The sequence below is a fragment of the Eretmochelys imbricata genome, chromosome 18 (assembly GCF_965152235.1).
Source record: "Eretmochelys imbricata isolate rEreImb1 chromosome 18, rEreImb1.hap1, whole genome shotgun sequence".
NCBI classification, from domain to species: Eukaryota; Metazoa; Chordata; order Testudines; family Cheloniidae; genus Eretmochelys; species Eretmochelys imbricata.
The window spans coordinates 13163529-13184216 of record NC_135589.1 but is presented as its reverse complement, the minus strand read 5'-3'; the positions used below and the strand labels follow the sequence as shown (position 1 = coordinate 13184216).

At 41.0% G+C, this 20688-nt stretch overlaps 1 protein-coding gene across 3 annotated transcripts in view; it reads right to left on the bottom strand.

Annotated features, from left to right (window-relative positions):
* The window catches only part of CTNNBIP1 (catenin beta interacting protein 1), a 61918-nt gene extending 41614 nt beyond the window's left edge, over positions 1-20304 (bottom strand). Inside the window, exons 1-2 of one of the 3 annotated variants that reach the window (XM_077837377.1) lie at positions 20061-20284; positions 18353-18423 (exon numbers count right to left, since the gene is read on the bottom strand). The gene's annotated coding sequence lies outside the window, so the exon portion shown is untranslated. Of the gene's footprint in view, positions 1-18352; positions 18424-20060 lie in introns of all 3 variants that reach the window. The other 2 variants (XM_077837378.1, XM_077837376.1) reach the window with 2 other exon arrangements.
* Positions 20305-20688: the final 384 nt, after the last annotated feature.

Genomic DNA, 20688 nt, shown 5'->3' with positions numbered 1-20688 from the left:
TCATAATACTTCCCAGTAAATAAAGCTAGATCAAATAAAGTTTTCAACTGAACAACAAAATCACACTGGTTGAAAGGAGAAACACATTTTAAATCAGAAAAACATTAGCAATATCACTGAATTGTGACAACATAATAAAAACTGCAAATTGAAATCAGGAGTCTGAGATATTATGCACCAGGTTGCAGCACCTTGGGAGTTTAGTAGCAGTGCTGATACTTTATCAGCATCAAAAACACACACACCAACAATAAGTTCACACCCCACTAATCACAATTAAACTTTGGTCACTGCACTTCTGGACCCGAATATTTATTGGTTAAACACAGTAGCTTAGTTTGCTTTTCTTATTTTTGCCAGATATTTTCATACCACACATCAAAAACAGTACTCTGTAAAGTTAATATTTTAAGCAGGGTTTCTAACATCTCTTCGGAAGACATGCAGACAGATAAACATGGACTGTTTCGTATATTGTACCACAGGAGCCCTGATGTCTAATCAAACTTAACCGGGGACTAGGCAGCTCAAAGGATTGAATGGGATAAAGATAGATTTGGAAGGATTAATATCTAATTAGTGGGGGTAATTGCCCATATCCCCCTTCACCCCAAAAGCAAAGAAAAAAAAAAGAAAACATTCTAAACTATTTTGGGGGTGGAAAGGTTAATAAGGGGGGATTGTTTTCTGTATACAAAATGTGATGAAAATCAAATCTACACTTCTGAATCAGTTATTGTTCTTGACTACTTTTTATTAAAATGATATCTTCAACACAAAATATTTTTCCCTGCTAGTGAAATAATAAATATAAAAATGTACAAGATAATTGAAAATTGTCTTTTTCAATTAATTTCATAAAGATAAAAATCTAAACCTTCCAAGCCTAGATTGAGCCTTTGACATCTAGGTTAGAACTGAATTCAGAGTTATATGAAATCACAGCGAGGACCTGACATGTTCGCTGGCATACGTGAAGTTAGATTGGATTCTCAACCCAGTTCCTAGTGATCAAGTGTCCACATCCCAGAAATGACCGCCACTGAAATCCTCAGTAGCAGTCACAGCTGAGGTGCCAAGAACTGGATGGGCCATCAAGAATGAACTGCCTTGTCACACCTGGAGATGTTCTCTCTAGGTCAGGGTGAGAGGCTCCCAAGGCAAATGGAAAAACTTTCATTTCGAATGCCCATGTTGTATCTACTCTGTGGCTAAACAAAGGTCTTCATTCTCCAATGCCATCAGCCAGTACCTCTTACAAGAAGGAAACTAAGTCCAATTATTTCAATAGCAATTTTAGTCTGAAACACAGTGAACACTTTCACAAAGCTGTGCATCTAATTTCTTCTGGAAAGCATAAAGCTTGTTTGGCACTCGCAGGGAGTGACAGTTACTTCTCATTTATTTTTAATATGATGCACAAAACAGAATAATAAATGAGGAAGATCTGAAGGCTACATCTAAGGCCGCCTGCACAGTTTTGCCAAAGCAACAGTTTCAAGCTTGAAAATGTTCTCACCCTCTCCCAAATGGCAAATAAAGTTGGCCAGTGGACAAATGCATAACTGCCCTTCACTTCAGTACTACATTCCTCATTCTGCCTGAAGTACAGAGTGAATACATGAGGCAGAGTGAGGATCACAGGAACGCTTTCTGTCCTGCAAGGCCCAACATGTGCACTGGGCAAAGCAGAGGCAGCCTGCCATCCAAGTTCTGATCCCCACTGTCTCCATACCAAACCAATCTATGTGCATGTGCTGTCTCTGTCCCAAGAGAAAGAAAAAAGTACCTTCCTCAACCACCCAAAGAGGGGAAGAAAGTGACAGAGTAAAGCTACTGGACCCAGTCTAGCAGCCTGTAAATTTGAGGTGGGAGTGAGCAGGACCGAACTGAAGTCTTGACTATAGAGGGTGCACCTAAACAGTAAAAAGTTACTATCCTTCTTAAGCAGTATCACTGAGATGCTAATGTAGACTGGAATTAGGCATTGTTAACTACCATGTAAAGAAACCCCCCTCTGCAATGGTAAAGATATCTTTACTATCTACACTAGTGATCCCATGGTTGCTATCACCAGCAGATCTACAGTAGTGAAAATACAACGTTTTCAGAATTTGCTAGCGTAGAAACAGCTAATAAAAAAAGGAGACCCTATCCTGGAAGTACAGGGAAGAAATTAAACATTACAGTCGCCCGTTCACTTCCAAATGCAAGGGAGGCCAAAAAGGAGCCATGGAAAGCAGCAAATACTGGCTCCACAACATGCTCTCCCTCCTAGCAACACCACAGAACCTTTTCTGCTGGAGCTCCATGAGAGTTACGCCATACTGGTTTTGGGGGCTAAAATAGGAGCAACAGGTGGGGGAGCAACTGTTCTCCATAGCATACTCCTGCTTGGAAGGACAGTATACTGCAGCAAGCAGCATTAACTCCCTTTTGTTGCTGGTGCTCCACAGAGTGGAGACGGAAGGCAGTAAATTGCAGAGTAACTCCTGAAGCCCCTGTGCTACTCAGAAGCAAGTCTTTGATCCTGAGTTGTTGGGGGAGAAGGGAAGAATCAGGCTGCCCAGACACAAACTTGGTTTATTAAAATATTTTTTTCATCTCTAAACCTACAAGAACAACCCCTCAGGTAAAGTGAATCTTGCCACTGAGAGTGGTCTTGCCTCAAATTAAAGAGCAATTACAACAGTTACTGAAAGCTTTTCCTTTGTATCATGATTCCGTCAACTCTGCCCATTCTACCTCAAAATTCAGAGTGGGGTAGGGAAGTCATTCTCATCACAAACCCTGGAGGGTGCTTCTCTACTGGGTAATATCACATGCAGGGTTCAAGAGCATTCTGGTTCTGTCTTCAGTAACACTATAGTTCTGTGTCACAAACAGTATGTTAATAAGCAGCTACTTTGTATCCAAGAAAAGAATCAAAACTACAACCCTCCAATTCATTTCTAGGTTCTGCATGAATGTGACACCCAACTAAAACCCACAAAATTTTAGATTGAAAAGCATATTTGTTTTTAATACAAATCTTAATAGAAGTCTAAGGTTCTTTTTTCCCCATTCTTCTTTCAGAGAAGTATTCCAATGCAATGATGTATATCCAAACACCAACATTGTACTTATGCATAAGAGTAAAAGTTTGTTCAATTTCACTATTAGAATAGTGCAGGCTGACCAAAAGGCAAGGAGTAAACTGCCCACAAAAATAATGGTCTAAAGTAAGTTTTACTTGTTCAATTTTAATAATGTAAAGTATTAATGTCAGTCATATGGGAATCTCTAAAACTTAAAGAAAAGGAGTACTTGTGGCACCTTAGAGACTAACCAATTTATTTGAGCATAAGCTGTCGTGAGCTACAGCTCACTTCATCTGTTACTCTGAAACCTCTGAAACTTAAGTTGTAGATTCACAGTTTCCTTTAGACAGTTGCATTTTTCCAATAGTTTCCAACAAATAAAAACCCAAAGGGAGCTTGTTCAGTTACAAAAAGTATTTTTCTCTTCGATCCTTGCTGGATCTATATGAAGACATCTTTCAATCTAATGACCTAAATTAAAGGAAGAGGACAATAAAAGTTCAAATGACGAGGTATCTTCAACAAACCTCGCTTCCGCAGGTTTCACATGAACTATGCAAATATAAGTTACCAACCAACATGAAGTCCCTTTAACCTTTGCTCCACTCTCTCAGACAGAGACAAACACTTACAAGATCTCTATCAAGCACACTTAAAACTACAATACCCACCTGCTGAAGTGAAAAAACAGATGACAGAGCCAGAAGAGTACCCAGAAGTCACCTACTACAGGACAGGCCCAACAAAGAAAATAACAGAACGCCACTAGCCATCACCTTCAGCCCCCAACTAAAACCTCTCCAGCACATCATCAATGATCTACAACCTATCATGAAGGACGACCCATCACTCTCACAGATCTTGGGAGACAGACCAGTCCTCGCTTACAGACAGCCCCCCAACCTGAAGCAAATACTCACCAGCAACCACACACCACAAAACAAAAACACTAACCCAGGAACCTATCCTTGCAACAAAGCCCGATGCCAACTCTGTCCACGTATTTATTCAAGTGACACCATCATAGGACCTAATCACATTAGCCACGCCATCAGGGGCTTCTTCACCTGCACGTCTACCAATGTGATATATGCTATCATGTGCCAGCAATGCCCATCTGCCATGTACGTTGGCCAAACCGGACAGTCTCTACGCAAAAGAATAAATGGACACATCTGACATCAGGAATAACAACATTCAAAAACCGGTAGGAGAACACTTCAACCTCTCTAGCCACTCAGTAAAAGATTTAAGGGTGGACATTTTGCAACAGAAAAGCTTCAAAAACAGACTCCAATGAGAAACTGCTGAGCTTGAATTAATATGCAAACTAGATACCATTAACTTGGGTTTGAATAGAGACTGGGAGTGGCTGGGTTATTACACATATTGAATCTATTTCCTTAAGTTTCAGAGTAGCAGCCGTGTTAGTCTGTATTCGCAAAAAGAAAAGAAGTACTTGTGGCACCTCAGAGACCAATTTATTTGAGCATAAGCTTTCATGAGTCTCTAAGGTGCCACAAGTACTCCTTTTTTATTTCCTTAAGTTAAGTATCCTCACACCTTCTTGTCAACTGTCTAAATGGGCCATCTTGATTATCACTACAAAAGTTTTTTTCTCCTGCTGATAATAGCTCATCTTAACTAATTAGCCTCTCACACTTTGTATGGTTTCAGAGTAACAGCCGTGTTAGTCTGTATTCGCAAAAAGAAAAGGAGTACTTGTGGCACCTTAGAGACTAACCAATTTATTTGAGCATGAGCTTTCGTGAGCTACAGCTCACTTCATCAGATACACAGATGTATCTGATGAAGTGAGCTGTAGCTCACGAAAGCTCATGCTCAAATAAATTGGTTAGTCTCTAAGGTGCCACAAGTACTCCTTTTCTTTTTGCGGACACTTTGTATGGTAACTTCCAACTTATCTGTATATCTATATCACTATAAAAAGAACAGGAGGACTTGTGGCACCTTAGAGACTAAAAAATTTATTTGAGCATAAGCTTTTGAGAGCTACAGCTACACTTCATTGTCTGATGATCTAGGCATACATAAACCATGTTTTGGATTAGATTTTTAGAATATCACACTAACAACATATGAAGTAGAGTATCTTGTATGCCTCATAAAGGTAAATGAGACAGCATATATTTTTAGATAATTCTTTTTTTTTTTAAGGCAACTTTTAATTCCAGAAAAAGTACTCAGCCTTGTTGTGCCTTAAAGTTACAACATTACATATCTGAAATGATATTCAAATCTCTCTACAAGTTTGATAACGTCCCTAATTTAAAATGTTTTTTAAAACTAGAAAAAATCCTTTAGCAAAAGCTTATTTTCATACACATTCAAAACAAAATATTCACATTTAGGAGCAAATCTACAATTAAAATGCTGCATCGGCGCATCTGCACTGCTGTAGCTCTTTAACGAAGACGCTCTATGCCCACGAGTGAGAGCTCTCCCGTCGGATTAGTTAATCTACCTCCCCAGTTCATGGTAGCTACATCTATCAGAGAAGCTGTCCTTTAAACACAGTGCTGTCTACACTTTGGCAGTGTAGGGGAGGGATAGCTCACTGGTTTGAACACTGGCCTGCTCAACTCAGGGTTGAGAGTTCAATCCTTGAGTGGGCCATTTAGGGATCTGGGGCAAAAAAATAAAAAAAGGGGATTGGTCTTGCTTCGAGCAGGGGGTTGGACTAGATGACCTTCTGAGATCCCTTCCAACCCTGATATCCTATGATTCCGTTGGAATAATTATGTCGCTCAGGGATGTGGATTTTTCACATCCCTGAGAAATGCAGTTATAGGTCTGTAATGTACACCAGACCTAAACCACATTTACCTCTTAAAAGATAACCAACTGAAAAAAAAAAAACATAACTGAAAAAGTTGCAAGAAAGACTATAGAATCCTAGAGTCACCAAACCAATGCAATTCTGAAGAAATAATATAAAATAGAAGACATTACTGTAGTCAAGATGACCTTTAACAGCTGATAATGGAATATTATATCAGCCATTTCAACAGCTAGTGTCTTCTACAGATTGTCAAACACTCCACCACATATCTATAACAAAGCTCCAAACCTTCAAAACAGGAAATTGTCCAAAAATACAATAATGGAAAGCTGCTCATCTTAATGACCAGTAGCACATTGGAGAAAGAGTTACATCTGTAAAAATTATTATACATTAAGCAGCAAAAGAACATTCTATGGGGGGGTCCTTTCTGTGGATCACTACGTAAATATCCTCAATCCCTTAAGAAAGGGGGAAAAACAAGTTCCTAGGATAAAAGTATAGGAATCAGAGTACACAAAAGAATGGGCAGTTACATGAGATTCGCCAGTCTCAGGGCAGATCTACACTACCACTTAAGTCAATCTAACTTACATTAGAAAAAGACACCTCTCTGAGTGACTTAAACACCATCCACACTGGCACTAAGCGTCAGAGGGAGAGCATTCTCTCGCAGACATAGCTTCCACCTCTCGTGGAGGTGGAGTTATTATTCTGATGGGAGAGCACTCTCCTGTCAGCCCAGAGCGTCTTCACCAGACGCGCTGCAGCTGCACCAATGTAGCCCTTCTAGTGTAGGCCTGCCCTTGGTGACCACAGCATTTAAAGCTTTAGTGAGTAAATAAGATATACCTGTTATATAACTCCACTTAATATTATAATTCTTTTTACATCATCAAGTGAACTAGTGGCTTTACAGACAGATTAGAAAAGAGAGATAGTAGCCCCCTTGAAAAATGTACAAGCAAAACAGTTTTAGAAAAGATGAAGGAAGTGACAGCAAACAATAGGATGGAAGGGGGGACAGTGGTTGCAAAAATATTATGCATTTATCTGTATTTAGGATTATATACATTTTCCTGTCAATATGTATATAAACATTTCTGCACTGTAAGAAAGCAAATTATTTATTCTTTTTTACTACACACTAGCCAAGTCTTGGTAGGATCTCTAAAGGTATGCTGAAAATAACAAAAGGAATTAGGCACTTAAAAGCATGTATTCTGGGAGTGAATTAAAGTACAAGCATTTTGTACAAGCATTAAAGTAGATTTACATTTTTCAACTAATGCCCAAGTTAACAGATACTATCATCATATTAACTCAAAATGAAACAAACCAAGACATACTAATTTAGAAATAAGAAGTCTATAAAACTAGTACCTCAGAAAGCTAATATTCTGGAGTATGTTAACAGGATTGTCATATGTAAGACACGAGCTGATTGTCCCACTCTACTCGGCACTAGTTAGACCTCAGCTGGAGTACTGTGTCCAGTTCTGGGAGCCACACTTTAGGAAACATGGACAAATTGGAGAGTCCACAGGACAGCAACAAAAATGATAAAAGATTTAGAAAACCTGACCTCTGAGGAAAGATAAAAAAACTGGGCATGTTTAATCTTGAGAAAAGACGACTTATCAGATCCCTGCTCAGTCTTTAAATATGTTAAGGGCTGTTATAAAAGAGGACAGTGATCAATTGCTCTCCATGCCCATGTAGGACAAGTAAGGGGCGTAATCTGCAGCACAGAAGATTTATGTTAGATGTTAGGAAAAAATTTAACTATAAGAGTATAAGGCTTCCAGGGGAGATGGAGGAATCCCCATCATTGGGGATTTTAAAAAACGGATTAGACAAACACCTGTCAGGGATGGTCTAGATTTATTTGGCCCTGCCACATCATTGGGGGCGGGGGGGCAGGCAGGCAGGCATGACGCATTCTCAAGGTCCCTTCCAGCCCTACATCTCTGTGGGTATGTCTACACTACGAAATTAGGTCGAATTTATAGAAGTCGTTTTTTTAGAAATCGGTTTTATATATTCGAGTGTGTGTGTCCCCACAGAAAATGCTCTAAGTGCATTAAGCGCATTAACTCGGCGGAGTGCTTCCACAGTACCGAGGCTAGAGTCGACTTCCGGAGCCTTGCACTGTGGGTAGCTATCCCACAGTTCCCGCAGTCTCCGCTGCCCATTGGAATTCTGGGTTGAGATCCCAATGCCTGATGGAGCTAAAACATTGTCGCGGGTGGTTCTGGGTACATATCGTCAGGCCCCCGTTCCCTCCCTCCCTCCGTGAAAACAAGGGCAGACAATCGTTTCGCGCCTTTTTTCCTGAGTTACCTGTGCAGACGCCATACCACGGCAAGCATGGAGCCCGCTCAGCTCACCGTCACCGTATGTCTCCTGGGTGCTAGCAGACACGGTACTGCATTGCTACACAGCAGCAGCAACCCATTGCCTTGTGGCAGCAGACGGTGCAATAGGACTAGTAGCCGTCATCGTCATGTCCGAAGTGCTCCTGGTCGCCTGTGTGAGGTCGATCAGGAGTGCCTGGGCGGACATGGGCGCAGGGACTAAATTTGGAGTGACCTGATCAGGTCATTCTCTTTAGTCCTGCAGTCAGTCCTATTGAACCATCTTACGGTGAGTAGGCAGGCGATACGGATTGCTAGCAGTCCTATTGCATCATCTTCTGCCGGGCAGGCAAGAGATGAGGATGGCTAGCAGTCCTATTGTACCATCTTCTGCCGAGCAGCCATGAGATGTGGACGGCATGCAGTCCTTCTGCACCGTCTGCTGCCAGCCAAAGATGTAAAAGATAGATGGAGTGTATCAAAACAACAAATAGACCAGATTTGTTTTGTACTCATTTGCAAACCCTCCCCGCCCCCTGTCTAGGGGACTCATTCCTCTAGGTCACACTGCAGTCACTCACAGAGAAGATGTAGCGAGGTAAATCTAGCCATGTATCAATCAGAGGCCAGACTAACCTCCTTGTTCCAACAAGAACAATAACTTAGGTGCACCATTTCTTATTGGAACCCTCCATGAAGTCCTGCCTGAAATACTCCTTGATGTAAAGCCACCCCCTTTGTTGATTTTAACTCCCTGTAAGCCAACCCTGTAAGCTGTGTCGTCAGTCGCCCCTGCGTCAGAGCAACGGCAAACAATCGTGCATCTGAGCTGAGAGTGCTGTCCAGAGCAGTCACAATGGAGCACTCTGGGATAGCTCCCGGAGGTCAATACCGTCGAATTGGGTCCACAGTACCCCAAATTCAACCCAGCAAGGCCGATTTAAGCGCTAATCCACTTGTCAGGGTGGAGTAAGGAAATCGATTTTAAGAGCCCTTTAAGTCGAAATAAAGGGCTTCATCGTGTGGACGGGTGCAGGTTTACATCGATTTAACGCTGCTAAATTCGACCTAAAGTCCTAGTATAGACCAGGGCTATGATTCTATGAAAGACTGAAAAATAAGATGTCGTTAGGACTCATTTCTCATGACAATTTAGTAATTGTTTGTTAGAAGCTGGAAAGAACCTTCATCTCTGCCAAATAACAGAACTTCTTGCAAGAACGTTAGATGATTCATGGTTTTATATGAAACAGTACAAAGATGTAGGATAGGAAGACAGATACCTAGCAGAAACGATACAGAATGTACAAAAAATAAGAAGTACCCCAGAACTTTGGTTGTATCCAGTTAAGATGCCCCTTCTCTTTATCTCTCAAGGGACCAGACTTAACATATTGAAGCCCATAGTTACCTTACTCTTGTAAACTCTTGAAATCCAGTTTTCTTATTGTTTCATTCTTCAAAAAAGGTTGATAAAACTAAATCTCCTTTTGTGACCCACTTCAACCCCCATAATTTCCCACTGCTCTTTGAGAAAAAAGGTTTCAAACTGCAAACCACAAGTCACTCCACAGTCGTTGTGCACTCCATCAAAGAACCTTGTGCTGGCTTTTCAGGATCTCAAAGATCCCGGTCTTTAAAGTTTGACTTTAATGTGAAATAATTTTTTCACAACTTTATTACTCAAGTCCCAAAAGAGGACACCTACTTCAAGTTCTTGCTGATGCCCTTGAGGCAACTGTAAGCTCCTTTGGATGTATCCACCCATGTATTTTGGGGTACTAATTATTTGGCAGTCATCTTAGGGAACATATTTCAGGAACTGATTCAGGTGCTAAAGGAAGAATTTTCATACGGAGATCAAAACTGACTACCGTGGTCATATAACTCATGATGAACTTAGTCATCTTTGTGACTGAATTCTCTCACATTTCAAGGAGAGGATCTTTCACTTGAGGCTTTACAAGAGCTAGTAAGTGCGAGACTCAAAGCAGTAAAAAACAACCCAGGATCTTATGCCTAAAGGCTTATGAACCTTTTCTTCAGAAAAATCCAGTCTATATGCATGAGGCTGCTATTTATTATATAGAAGCCAGAGCACCAGGCAATAGCAACCACCATTCACATGATGTCAATACTTAAACTCCACACAGTAGACCTAGTGATAAAGAATTGGCCCATTGTGGCAATGGACAAATTGACAATTTGCTAGACCACTCTACAGACTTATTGAGTAAGAAGTAAAATGTAAGTTTTTTCACAATGAGTTTAATCAAAACAAGCCTACCACACATGTGTGTCAAAGTATACTACAGGACTTGAAATAGGTATGTATGAATGGTGATTTCCAGCTCCATTAGGCTATTCTTTACTTGCCAGAAGGGGAACTAGGAAGAAATCATCAGCACTCAAGACTGCACTAATGGAAAACTAGTCTAGTATTATTTTGTATGTTCAGTTCTAGATTTCAAGCCAAGTGGACATTATTCACAATTACATTTTTATTTAGATTTAAAAATGATTACATATTGTTCTGACTCAGTCTTACTGGTGGCTGAAATAGTATTTTATTTTATATTGAAATGAAGACAAAATCTAAAACATAAATTACACTAAAAACAAAACAGTTCAAATGACAAACCATTGCAGAACAATCTGAAAAAACAGAACAGGCAGAAATCCAATAAGTTCCTGTGGGCAATTAGAGCAGCAGTAATTTGTAATTGTACAAATATTTGCAAGAATGGGACTAAAACCCCAAAATTGTAACAACTATATTTGGAGTCAAACTGCCTTTGGATGGTGATCACACTTTCTTCTCCCCATTTTGAGTGCACACTACTGTTATATTTAACTAGACACACTATAATTAACGTGTACTGGAAATACTTATCTCCTAGTCTATATCACTTACTGAAGCACCCTTTTACTTATCGGTATTTCTGTGGTGCTAGTCACCAAAGTATCTTTCTGCAGATGCTCAGCATATTGAAGATATTTTTAATGGAAAAATATGACCTGTGCTGCCCTGCAATTTACGCTGATGGGTAACAATGGTAATTCTAGAAAAGGGGTTCTCAAACTGTGGGTTGGGACCCCAAAGTGGGTCACAACCCCTTTTTAATGGGGTCACCAGCGCTGGTGTTAGACTTGCTGGGGCCTGGGGCTGAAGATGAAGCCCAAGCCCTATCACCTGGGGCCAAAGACTGAGCCCCACTGTCCGAGGCCAAAGTTAGAGGGCTTCAGCCATGGGTGGCAGGGCTCAGTTTTCAGGCCCCACACCTGGGGCTGAAACCTTTGGACTTGGCCTTCCGCACCCCAGGGCTTGGGCTTTGCCCCCCCCGTCCCTCCTGCCCAAGCTGGTAGGGCTCGGGTGGGCTCAAGCTTTGGTCCCCCGTCATGAGGTCATGTAGTACTTTTTGTTGTCAGAAGGGGTCGCGATGCAATGAAATTTGAGAACCCCTGTTCTAGAACATATACTTTTACTGAGAACCCTGTTTATGTTTAAGGTACAACACCTCTTTTAGAGGAGATAACTGGCCTATTTACCTATAATCGTTATTTCTGTATATAACAGCTAGTTATTAGAATTGGATAACCATTAGACAGGTGATCAATTTCCTGTTTTATTAGCAATACTATATAAGTTTTAGTGTGTGTCTCAAATGCTAACAAATGCTCTCTGTGGAAATTGGGTGTTTAACAATGGACAAAAACAATTAACAGTTTTCTGGCCTCAAAGGGTGACAAAGTCGGCTTAGAGTGATGATGTAGGCATCACTTATTCACTCCTGCCCAATCAGTATGTTTGGAGCACATGTACAATATACACAATGCTTCCTGTGCTGCTTCCCATACATGGCCAGGAAGTGAATGAGGGTTAAAATCCCTTCAGAAAGGACTACTTTTTGTTTTCATCAATGTATATTTTTAAAGCCAACTAAACTTAAAGTGTGTTTTTCAGTTGTTTTTGTTTAAAACCAAAATCTACAACAATTTAATGATTTCCTTAGCCCATTTATATTACAGGGGAATGTGTTGTAGCCAGTTGCAGCATAGACCAATTATACCGCCTTGTTATTTGGATAGCACTAACATCACACTTTGCTCTATGCAAAACAGTTCCCTGCTCCAAGGATCTTACCAAGAATGTACTCCATATGAAATATTCTTCCTGCATGTTATAAATTGGTCTCTGTTAATGCCAGTTAGTTTATGCAAGCAATTTTCCTGCCTTCTTACTCTCTTTGAAGCTTCTGTTAAAAAAGCAGCAGAAACAGCCTCAGACTTTCCATTTTGTTTATTAGATCATTAAATGAACTAGCCCAGTTTTCAAAGGGATTTTGTGGGGGGAAGGGAAGAGGTGGAGAAGAAAGGGATTTGATTCCTTGTCATCCTTTTCACAAGTAGGACTTCTACCATCCACAAATTCAAAACACAAACACTTAATTACATATTGGTTTTGATGCAGATGTTTTACCAGCTGTAGTTTTTCACTTGTTGTAATTTTATGCAATATAAGAGTTTCTGATAGAAGGTGGGATTGCAGGGAAGGAAATCTTGCCCTCAAGGGGCTCCCTGTTTCTCAGGAAGCAGGGATGCAATTTCCTTCCTTGACACGGTCTTGTATGTGAAAAGTTAGTTATATTAGCACTAAACTGTGAAATAATCTCAATGAACTCATTAGTTTGACAACAGAATTTTCCCCTAAGCAGAAAAACCTATTAACATATGGGCTGTAAAGAAATAACTCCTACAAACTTTCAGTCAGTGGAGAGTGGGAGAAAGACAGGCCAGTAAAACGCTGAGAATATACTCACAGCAGTAAAGAAAATAACTAGACTGTACTGCATATGGGACTCCATGCTCCACTGTCCTGAAAGTTTGATTTATTCAGGTATTAACACTAAACACTTTTCAAGAAGACTGATGGCTTCAGATGCCTCTATATATCAGAGGCCCAGAGCATTTACCAGATAGATTGCATCCCTAATCCACAGCAAAGAAGAGGGATACAGACCCTAGAGTACATACCCTAATTAACCAATGTAAGCAGCTTAACCAAAATGCCATTATACATCAGTAATTATAAGTGTTTCAGAAACCCTGGGACCATTAACCAACACACTTGATATAAGGCAGATATTTTTGCAAGTGTTTAATAAGATTTGTTTTGAGCTCTAAAATTAGGTATTGTTTAAGAGGTTTTACTGATCAACTGTTACAGTGTAACTATATCACATAAGGGGGAAAATCCAATGAGATTCTAGCAGGCTTTTTGCATATCCCAAACAATTTAGCATAATTACAAACCATCTCTAGAAGTGAAATTCCCAGCTGAAGGGAAAAACTAGATGGATGTTACTGCATTAGTTATAACCATTAAGAAAGTTATCAACTTTATAATCTGTCCCTCAGAAATGATATAGTTAGGGTCAAAAGCTAAGTTTTTTCAGCATTACAGGTTCAATATTTTAGGTAGAATTTAAAACCCTACGCATAATGGTTAGATAACACATACTGTTTTGTTTTTGGTGGAGAGACTATTATACAAGAAAAATCTGCTACAGTTCAGAGTAAACTAATGTGTAATCAGGGCCCCAAGCATTTCAGTTGCTGTGAAATTTAATGCTAAATCAATACATTACTGTAAGTTTTGGGGCACTGGTTAAGTTTTCATTTAAAAAAAATAAAAAAATCTCTAGCTTCCATGACTGAAGGAAAATCTTCCAAATGTGAATCCTACATAGACTGATGAGTAGTTTCCAGAATCTGCTGACAGCAAAAAAAAGCAGCTCAGAGATATGAACACTCCCAACTCATCTAAATCTGTGTCAATACTTATAAGACAATGAATATATTTTTAGAATCTGTATCACTAAAAGACATTTTAGCAGAAGCATCCAACTATAGTATTTAATCACAGTCTCAAACAGCCTCCCATGACTAGCTGTACAACCCCACCCCCACTCCTCCGCAATTTGCGATTAAGTTATCAGCATTCAAGACAAAATTTGTCTCATTGATAATTGAGGGACCACCTAAAATTAAATTTATATATTAAATACCAAAGAATATTGTGCTGGTGGTATTATTCTTTCATATTTTAATTAAAGACCTCCACTTATTGTTTACTTGATGCTGTTGCAGTATTTTCAGTTTGCAGCACTGGAGAGAGCTTACTGAAAAAATTTAGGTCATGTTTCCATAGCATACTGTACACAAGGCCCATGTACTCTAACGAAAAACACTAGTGAGCTTTGGATCAGGCCCATAAAGTTAATGAAAAGACTCAAGTATTTCAGTGGACTTTGAATCAGGCCTTATGAGTGCAGAGGCAGTATTAAAACTAATTAAATCTCACAACATTCTTACAGGGTAGTTTATTATTTTATAGAAAGAGAAAAAAGCTCTGTGTGACTCAGCTTGACTTACCTACGGTCACAAACAGAGCTCAGCAGATAAATAGAAAAAAAATATGTCAGATTTTTCATTTTCCATTAATTATCCTCTAACAAATTGAGAAAATGAAGACTTTCTTAAAAGTAACTCTTGGACTGCAAATCTGCAAAGAGCCCATGCAAATTTTTAATGTTTAGTGATGTTGGCTACTTACACAAGACAAGTTTTATTATTTCTTTTCTGACTGGTGACTTATGTAACAACCCAAGAGAATTTTAAATAGTCAAATGAAAATCTGAAATTCACAATTTATACTATGCATTAGTTTTTCAATACAAAATCTGCTTCCAGTCATTAGTTTTAAAATCAGTTTTTTGCGAGCATTCATGTTCATGACATTTTTCTAGAATATTCACAGAAAGTGAATGCAGATGAGGCACAAAAAAATCAAATACTTAAACTAGCTTAAAAATTCAAACTGATATTCAAAGTATTTTCAGCATTTGTCCAACTCTTCACATCGGAAGTCAAATGCAGAGCAAGGAACAGAACAAAGGGAATCTTCATTTTTAATTCTCTGCAGTACGCAATATGCAACACTATCTGATATTTCTTTGGCCAACACAGACCCAGAGTTAATCCCAGCTCCTCAGCAGTGCTTGCTCTATAAAATTACCGAGGAAAATTGTTTCTGGTCCTTGCTTTCTCTTAACCTGTAAATACTACATAAACCCTAAGCAGGTGGTTAACTTAAGCACACAAGTAGCTCAATTAGCTTAAATGATACTATGCACATACTTAAAGTTAAACATGCTTTCTTGGATCAGGGCTGAAATTAATGAACACACTTCATATCTCAGCAAATCAAAATTCTTAAACTGAAAAGACAGAAAATAGAGCATAGTCTCAAAGTTTTGTAAGAGACACAGACAAGGCCATTTATAATGGGTTTCCAAAATTGGTTCCTTAAATATGAAGAATGTATAGTTCTCATGTAATATGTAAGTTAAGGTATAAGATTATTAGATAATATCTTAAACAGTACAAAATCTTTATATATATATTTCTTTGTAAAGCGCACTCTGCATGATACTTGGGGTCAAAGGATGGATCTTGATTAGTTTAATTATCTTGTGGGGGGGTGGCAAGAGACAGGAAGAAACTATTAAATGTTAAATATTGTTTTCATCTCTTGTAAGCCTCTATTTATTATGTGTTTCAGTCTTTGTGGTTTATGGTAGGCCTATTCAGCCACAGATAGCATTCCAGAGGAGCATGCCATAGTGGACAATACTTCAAAATTAAAATCATTACTGATTAGTTTTAGTATTTAAAATATTACATTTGTAAATACAGAAATATCTCCATTACCCAACACTTTCACTGTCCGAACACCTATTTCTAACCAATTTCCTGCACATCTCCCTCTTCTATTGACTCCCCATTATATAAACATTCAGGATAACCATAAGGATTCTACTATTTTTAAAATATTTTTCAAAATAATTATACAAGGACCAGTCACTGTTTCAGCATTTCAACTACATGACTGGTGCTGGTGTGTCAGTGATAGCTGCTATTTTACTGATACCTCTCAGCTGGAAATCCAATCTGATAACAGTTTGCAACAGAGGAATTGCAAGTCAGCATCTGAATGAATGGGAAATTTTCAGGAGATATCAAGGTTGTTATGAGGAAAGCTGTAATGAATTTTTTTCTAAATAAATTCAACAGTGGTTTTTGAAAGTTCTTGCCTCCCATATGCACTCAATGCTGAACTGTATTTCTGGCATCGCAAACTAGGTCAGTCTATGAAGATGGCTGCTTTCTGTTAAAATACTGGATGTATAAATTAAAACATTTTAAAAAATTGAATAGATTTACATTTTACAGAAAGGTTCTAATTCCAGATGATAATGAAACTTTAGAGAGGTTACAGAGTAGCAGCCTTGTTAGCCTGTATTCGCAAAAAGAAAAGGAGTACTTGTAGCACCTTAGAGACTAACCAGTTTATTTGAGCATAAGCTTTCATGAGCTGTAGCTCACGAAAGCTTATGCTCAGATAAACTGGTTAGTCTCTAAGGTGCCACAAGTACTCCTTTTCTTTTTAGAGAGGTTAGCAACTCAACAGCATTTCATAGCAAATAGCCACGACCAATTTATTTTACACAAGTTGTTCCCTATGCACCTAACATTCTTTAATATTTTATATGAATAACTGTGTATTTGCAAACCCCTGATGGACATTATATTTGCCATTATACACTCCTCTCCCTTCTGGGTGAGGTCAAAAAGCACACGCATCACTATCAGCTAGAATTGCTCCATTCTCCTTTTTGGCAGCAGGGACTGTATTTTTTATTCTGTGTTTGTACAGCTCCTAGCGCAATGGATTCCTGGTCTATGACTAGGGCTTCTCGGTGCAACTTCAATAACAAATAAATAATAATTACGTGTCCAGGAAGATGACAAACATGATTCATGTTAATGTTGTAGGGGCCATCCCCAGAATATTGAATGGGTTTCCATTGGAAATCTCAGTCTCTGCTCACTTTGAGGCATTTTCAGGATTTTGCCAAAATTTGTATTTTAATTGCACTACATTTTTAAGTAGTTTATTTCACAATAGTTGTTATGAGGACTGAAGCACTTCAAATGGCCAACTTATATATATTCAGTTAACTCACTTACAGCTCCCTCTCTCTCATTGCCACTTTATGATCTATTTTTTAATTCTTGAAAGCTCTGCTTAGATTTATCCAATTAACACGTGCTTACATCAACTGAAAGAGCGCATAAATCCACACATACAAACGCTACAGTTATACTGTGGAATCTACTAATTTTTACAAAAATGCTGCAAATAATATCAAAGAGCAAACACTTTTTCCTGCTAATAGCATCATGAAGTCATTCCAGTGTTTCTACAGCACATCCGTTACTGTGTTCCATCTATGCCCATGTGGCAGAGGCAAAAGACAGGATGAGAATAGGGAGCTAGCTTTGTGGCTGATAACAGGGTAAGTCTGTTTATGTAAAGGTATAGTATTAAAAAGTTTTATACATACACATCTCTCAATATTTCTATTTTTAAAGTATGTGGATTTACACTAAAATATAGTGATGCACATCCAATACTTGACAATATACACTTCATGTCAGACACTGGCAATAAAATACCAAAGCTAGGGAAATTAATGCACAACATAGTAGTTTAGTAGGCTACCTAAAGGTAATTTTTACTTTACACACACAATTGTGCTCCCCTCAATATTTATCAGAAAAGATAGCTGTTTGGGTATAACAGGACAGTAGCTGTCTAACTTTCTACAGTACTGGATTCAAAGCCAGTAATCCTGCAGATTTTTGAACCTATGATTTAGCCTGATTAGCTCAACTTCTTTGTGCCTTAGTTTTTGCACACTTACTCCATTTGTAAGAAAGAGATATATGAGAGCTATAAAACTTATTTAATGAGTTTGTCAAGAGCTCAGAAATCCTCAAAAAGACCCTCCACAAAAGAGCAAACTATTCTATTCTTCTCCCCCACAAGAGAGTACCTATACAGACCACAAAATGACATGGCTTTTACCTTTCCTCAGAGTGTACCAGAAGCGTATTTATAAAGTACGTTTAGATGGTAAGCAGAGCCCAAACTAATTTCTTATCCATTTCCCAGGGCAGAAACAGTATTTCAGCTACTGACATACCTCTCTCCCTGGCCTCTGACAAAGATTTGATCTACGGAGTATCATTCATTGTCCCTGTCACAAGCAGCTGTCTGCCATCAAAGTGAAGAAAAAAAATATATTGTGAGCCAACAGATGTCCACCTTTATTCTCAGTATTCAACTGGGGAGCTGGAAACTGGGGAATGAAGTATCTGCTGAAGAGTGGAAGCAGAATAGATGGTGCTGGGAGTCCAGTTGCATGCATGTGGTACAACAACAGACGCCCCTGGACGCACAGAACCCTACTGCAACTGCATCACTGGCTCAGGCCTAATGCTGCCCTGACATTGTGCACCCTGCAATTATATGTTACTTTAACAGAAATGATCAAGAGCACATCTATTTAGATTCAAGGTTATACAGACATTATCTACAACTAAATTCCATCTCAATCTCTATTAAATACTTCCTGGAGCCTCATAATGAGGCTCTTCACATTTCTTCTACCTGTATGCCATTCAATCTAAATTACCTGTATTTGTCTCTAACAGCTATGAAGCTGGGTGTAACTTTTATAAGGCATACTGTACACATGAACAGATTGCATGGAATACACTGCTGTGAGCTTAAGTGCTCTGTTTATTAAAATTGTATTCCTCACCTGTCATCTGAAGATTTTAAAGCACATTAATCAGCTTTATGTGGGAATTACCTCACCTGCCACAGAAATGCAGTCACTTCTGGGGTAGGACCTAACAGCTGTTTAATAGTGCACAGAAACACAACATAGCAGTCAGGAAGTGAAGCAAAATACCATACCTATTTTAAAAGACTGTGGTGACTAAGTATCCATTACTAGTCGGGGTTTAAAAGCCATGAATGCCTAAAACCACTTGGACTCAAGGCAGACAGAAATCACATGCTGTTACCCAACTTCCACAGCAGGAGTTGAGATTTTTTGCACCACCAGCAGAAGGAGAGAAAGAAGGGGAAGTAAAAGGCTACAGAGCACGCTGAAGACAGTAGCTATCGGCTATACGACCTGACCGAAAGCGAAGTGTCATCTTCATCATTAGTTTAGGACTGTGACTACCTCGGCAGGCAGCTCTGGCTAGGGGCGGAACCCGTGAGGAGTCAGTCTGAAATCAGCATCTTCAGGGGGGGAAGGGTTGCGTGGGGCAGAGTAGCGAGGCGAGGGGATGGAGGAGGGCAGAGATTCAGAGCAGGTAAGGCAGGACCAAGCGGACGGGGGCACTCTGCAGAGGAATGTCCTTGGGACCGGCGCTGAGACCAGCCTCGGGAAGGGCGGGTCCGGGTGCCCCGAGAGCAGAGCGCAGGGGGGATTCGGGGCCCCGCTGGGGAGGGCCTGGAGCCTAGCGGGGAGCCCCGAGAAAGGGGTGGAGGGACCCGGGAGAGCCCTAGAGCAGGAGGCAGCGAGCGGGGAAGCGGAGAGGCGCCCTGGGTGAGGAGCGGAGCAGCCCCAGGAGGGGGCCTGGGGCAGCCCTGGGGCAGCGAGAAGGCCCCAGGAAGGGGAGGACGCAGTGCGGGGGGCTGGAGCTGAGGAGGCCAGGCGGAGCGGGACCCGGGTGGGGGCTGACGGGTCTGGCAGAGAGGCCCGGGACAGGGGGGGCTGGCCCCCAGGCTCCCTCACACCAAGCGGCTCCCGGCCCAGCTCCCTTTGTTACAGCAGCCCGAGCCCCGGGAACAAAGGGCGGGCGGGAGCGGGGCCCCGGGCCCGCGGTGCTCACCTGGGTGCGGGGCCAGAGCGGCCCGAGGCAGGCGAAGGGGCGGCGGGCTCCCGGCGGGACGGGCGGCGGCGGCAGGCGCGGGGGCCTGATCCGGAGCCGCGGCAGAGAGAAAGCGAGCGCGAGCGGCCGCCTCCTCCGTCGTGACTCACCGCGGCGGCCCAGCGAGGGAGGCGCCTGGGCGGCTCCGGGGGAGGGACCCGCCGCGTCCCAGCGCCCAGGGCAGCGGCGGCGCCTCAGGCACAACCCGAGGGGGCGGGGCAGAGGGCGGCCTCCGAACCTGGGGGTGGGGCCATGGTGACATAGGAGGAGGAGTTAGAGCCATAGAGAAGGGAGGGGCCAGAGAGGTGGAAAGGGGTGTGGCCACGTTTGGGGTGGAGCTACAGTCAAGGGGCGGGGCCAAGTAACGGGCGGGGGGGGGGCAAAATGAGTTTAAACCCGGGGGAAGGGGGAGCCCAGCATAGGGACTATCCAGAGGACAAGGAGTGGGATTAAAACGAAGAGGGGAGGGCAGAAAGGAGTGGGGGTGAGAGTGGCCAAATAACCAGTGGGAGGAGTTAAAAGGTAGGGGGGTGGCTAGCTGGCGGAGAAGGGGGTGGGGGGCTAGAAGGAGGACAAAGGGCGTGGTCAG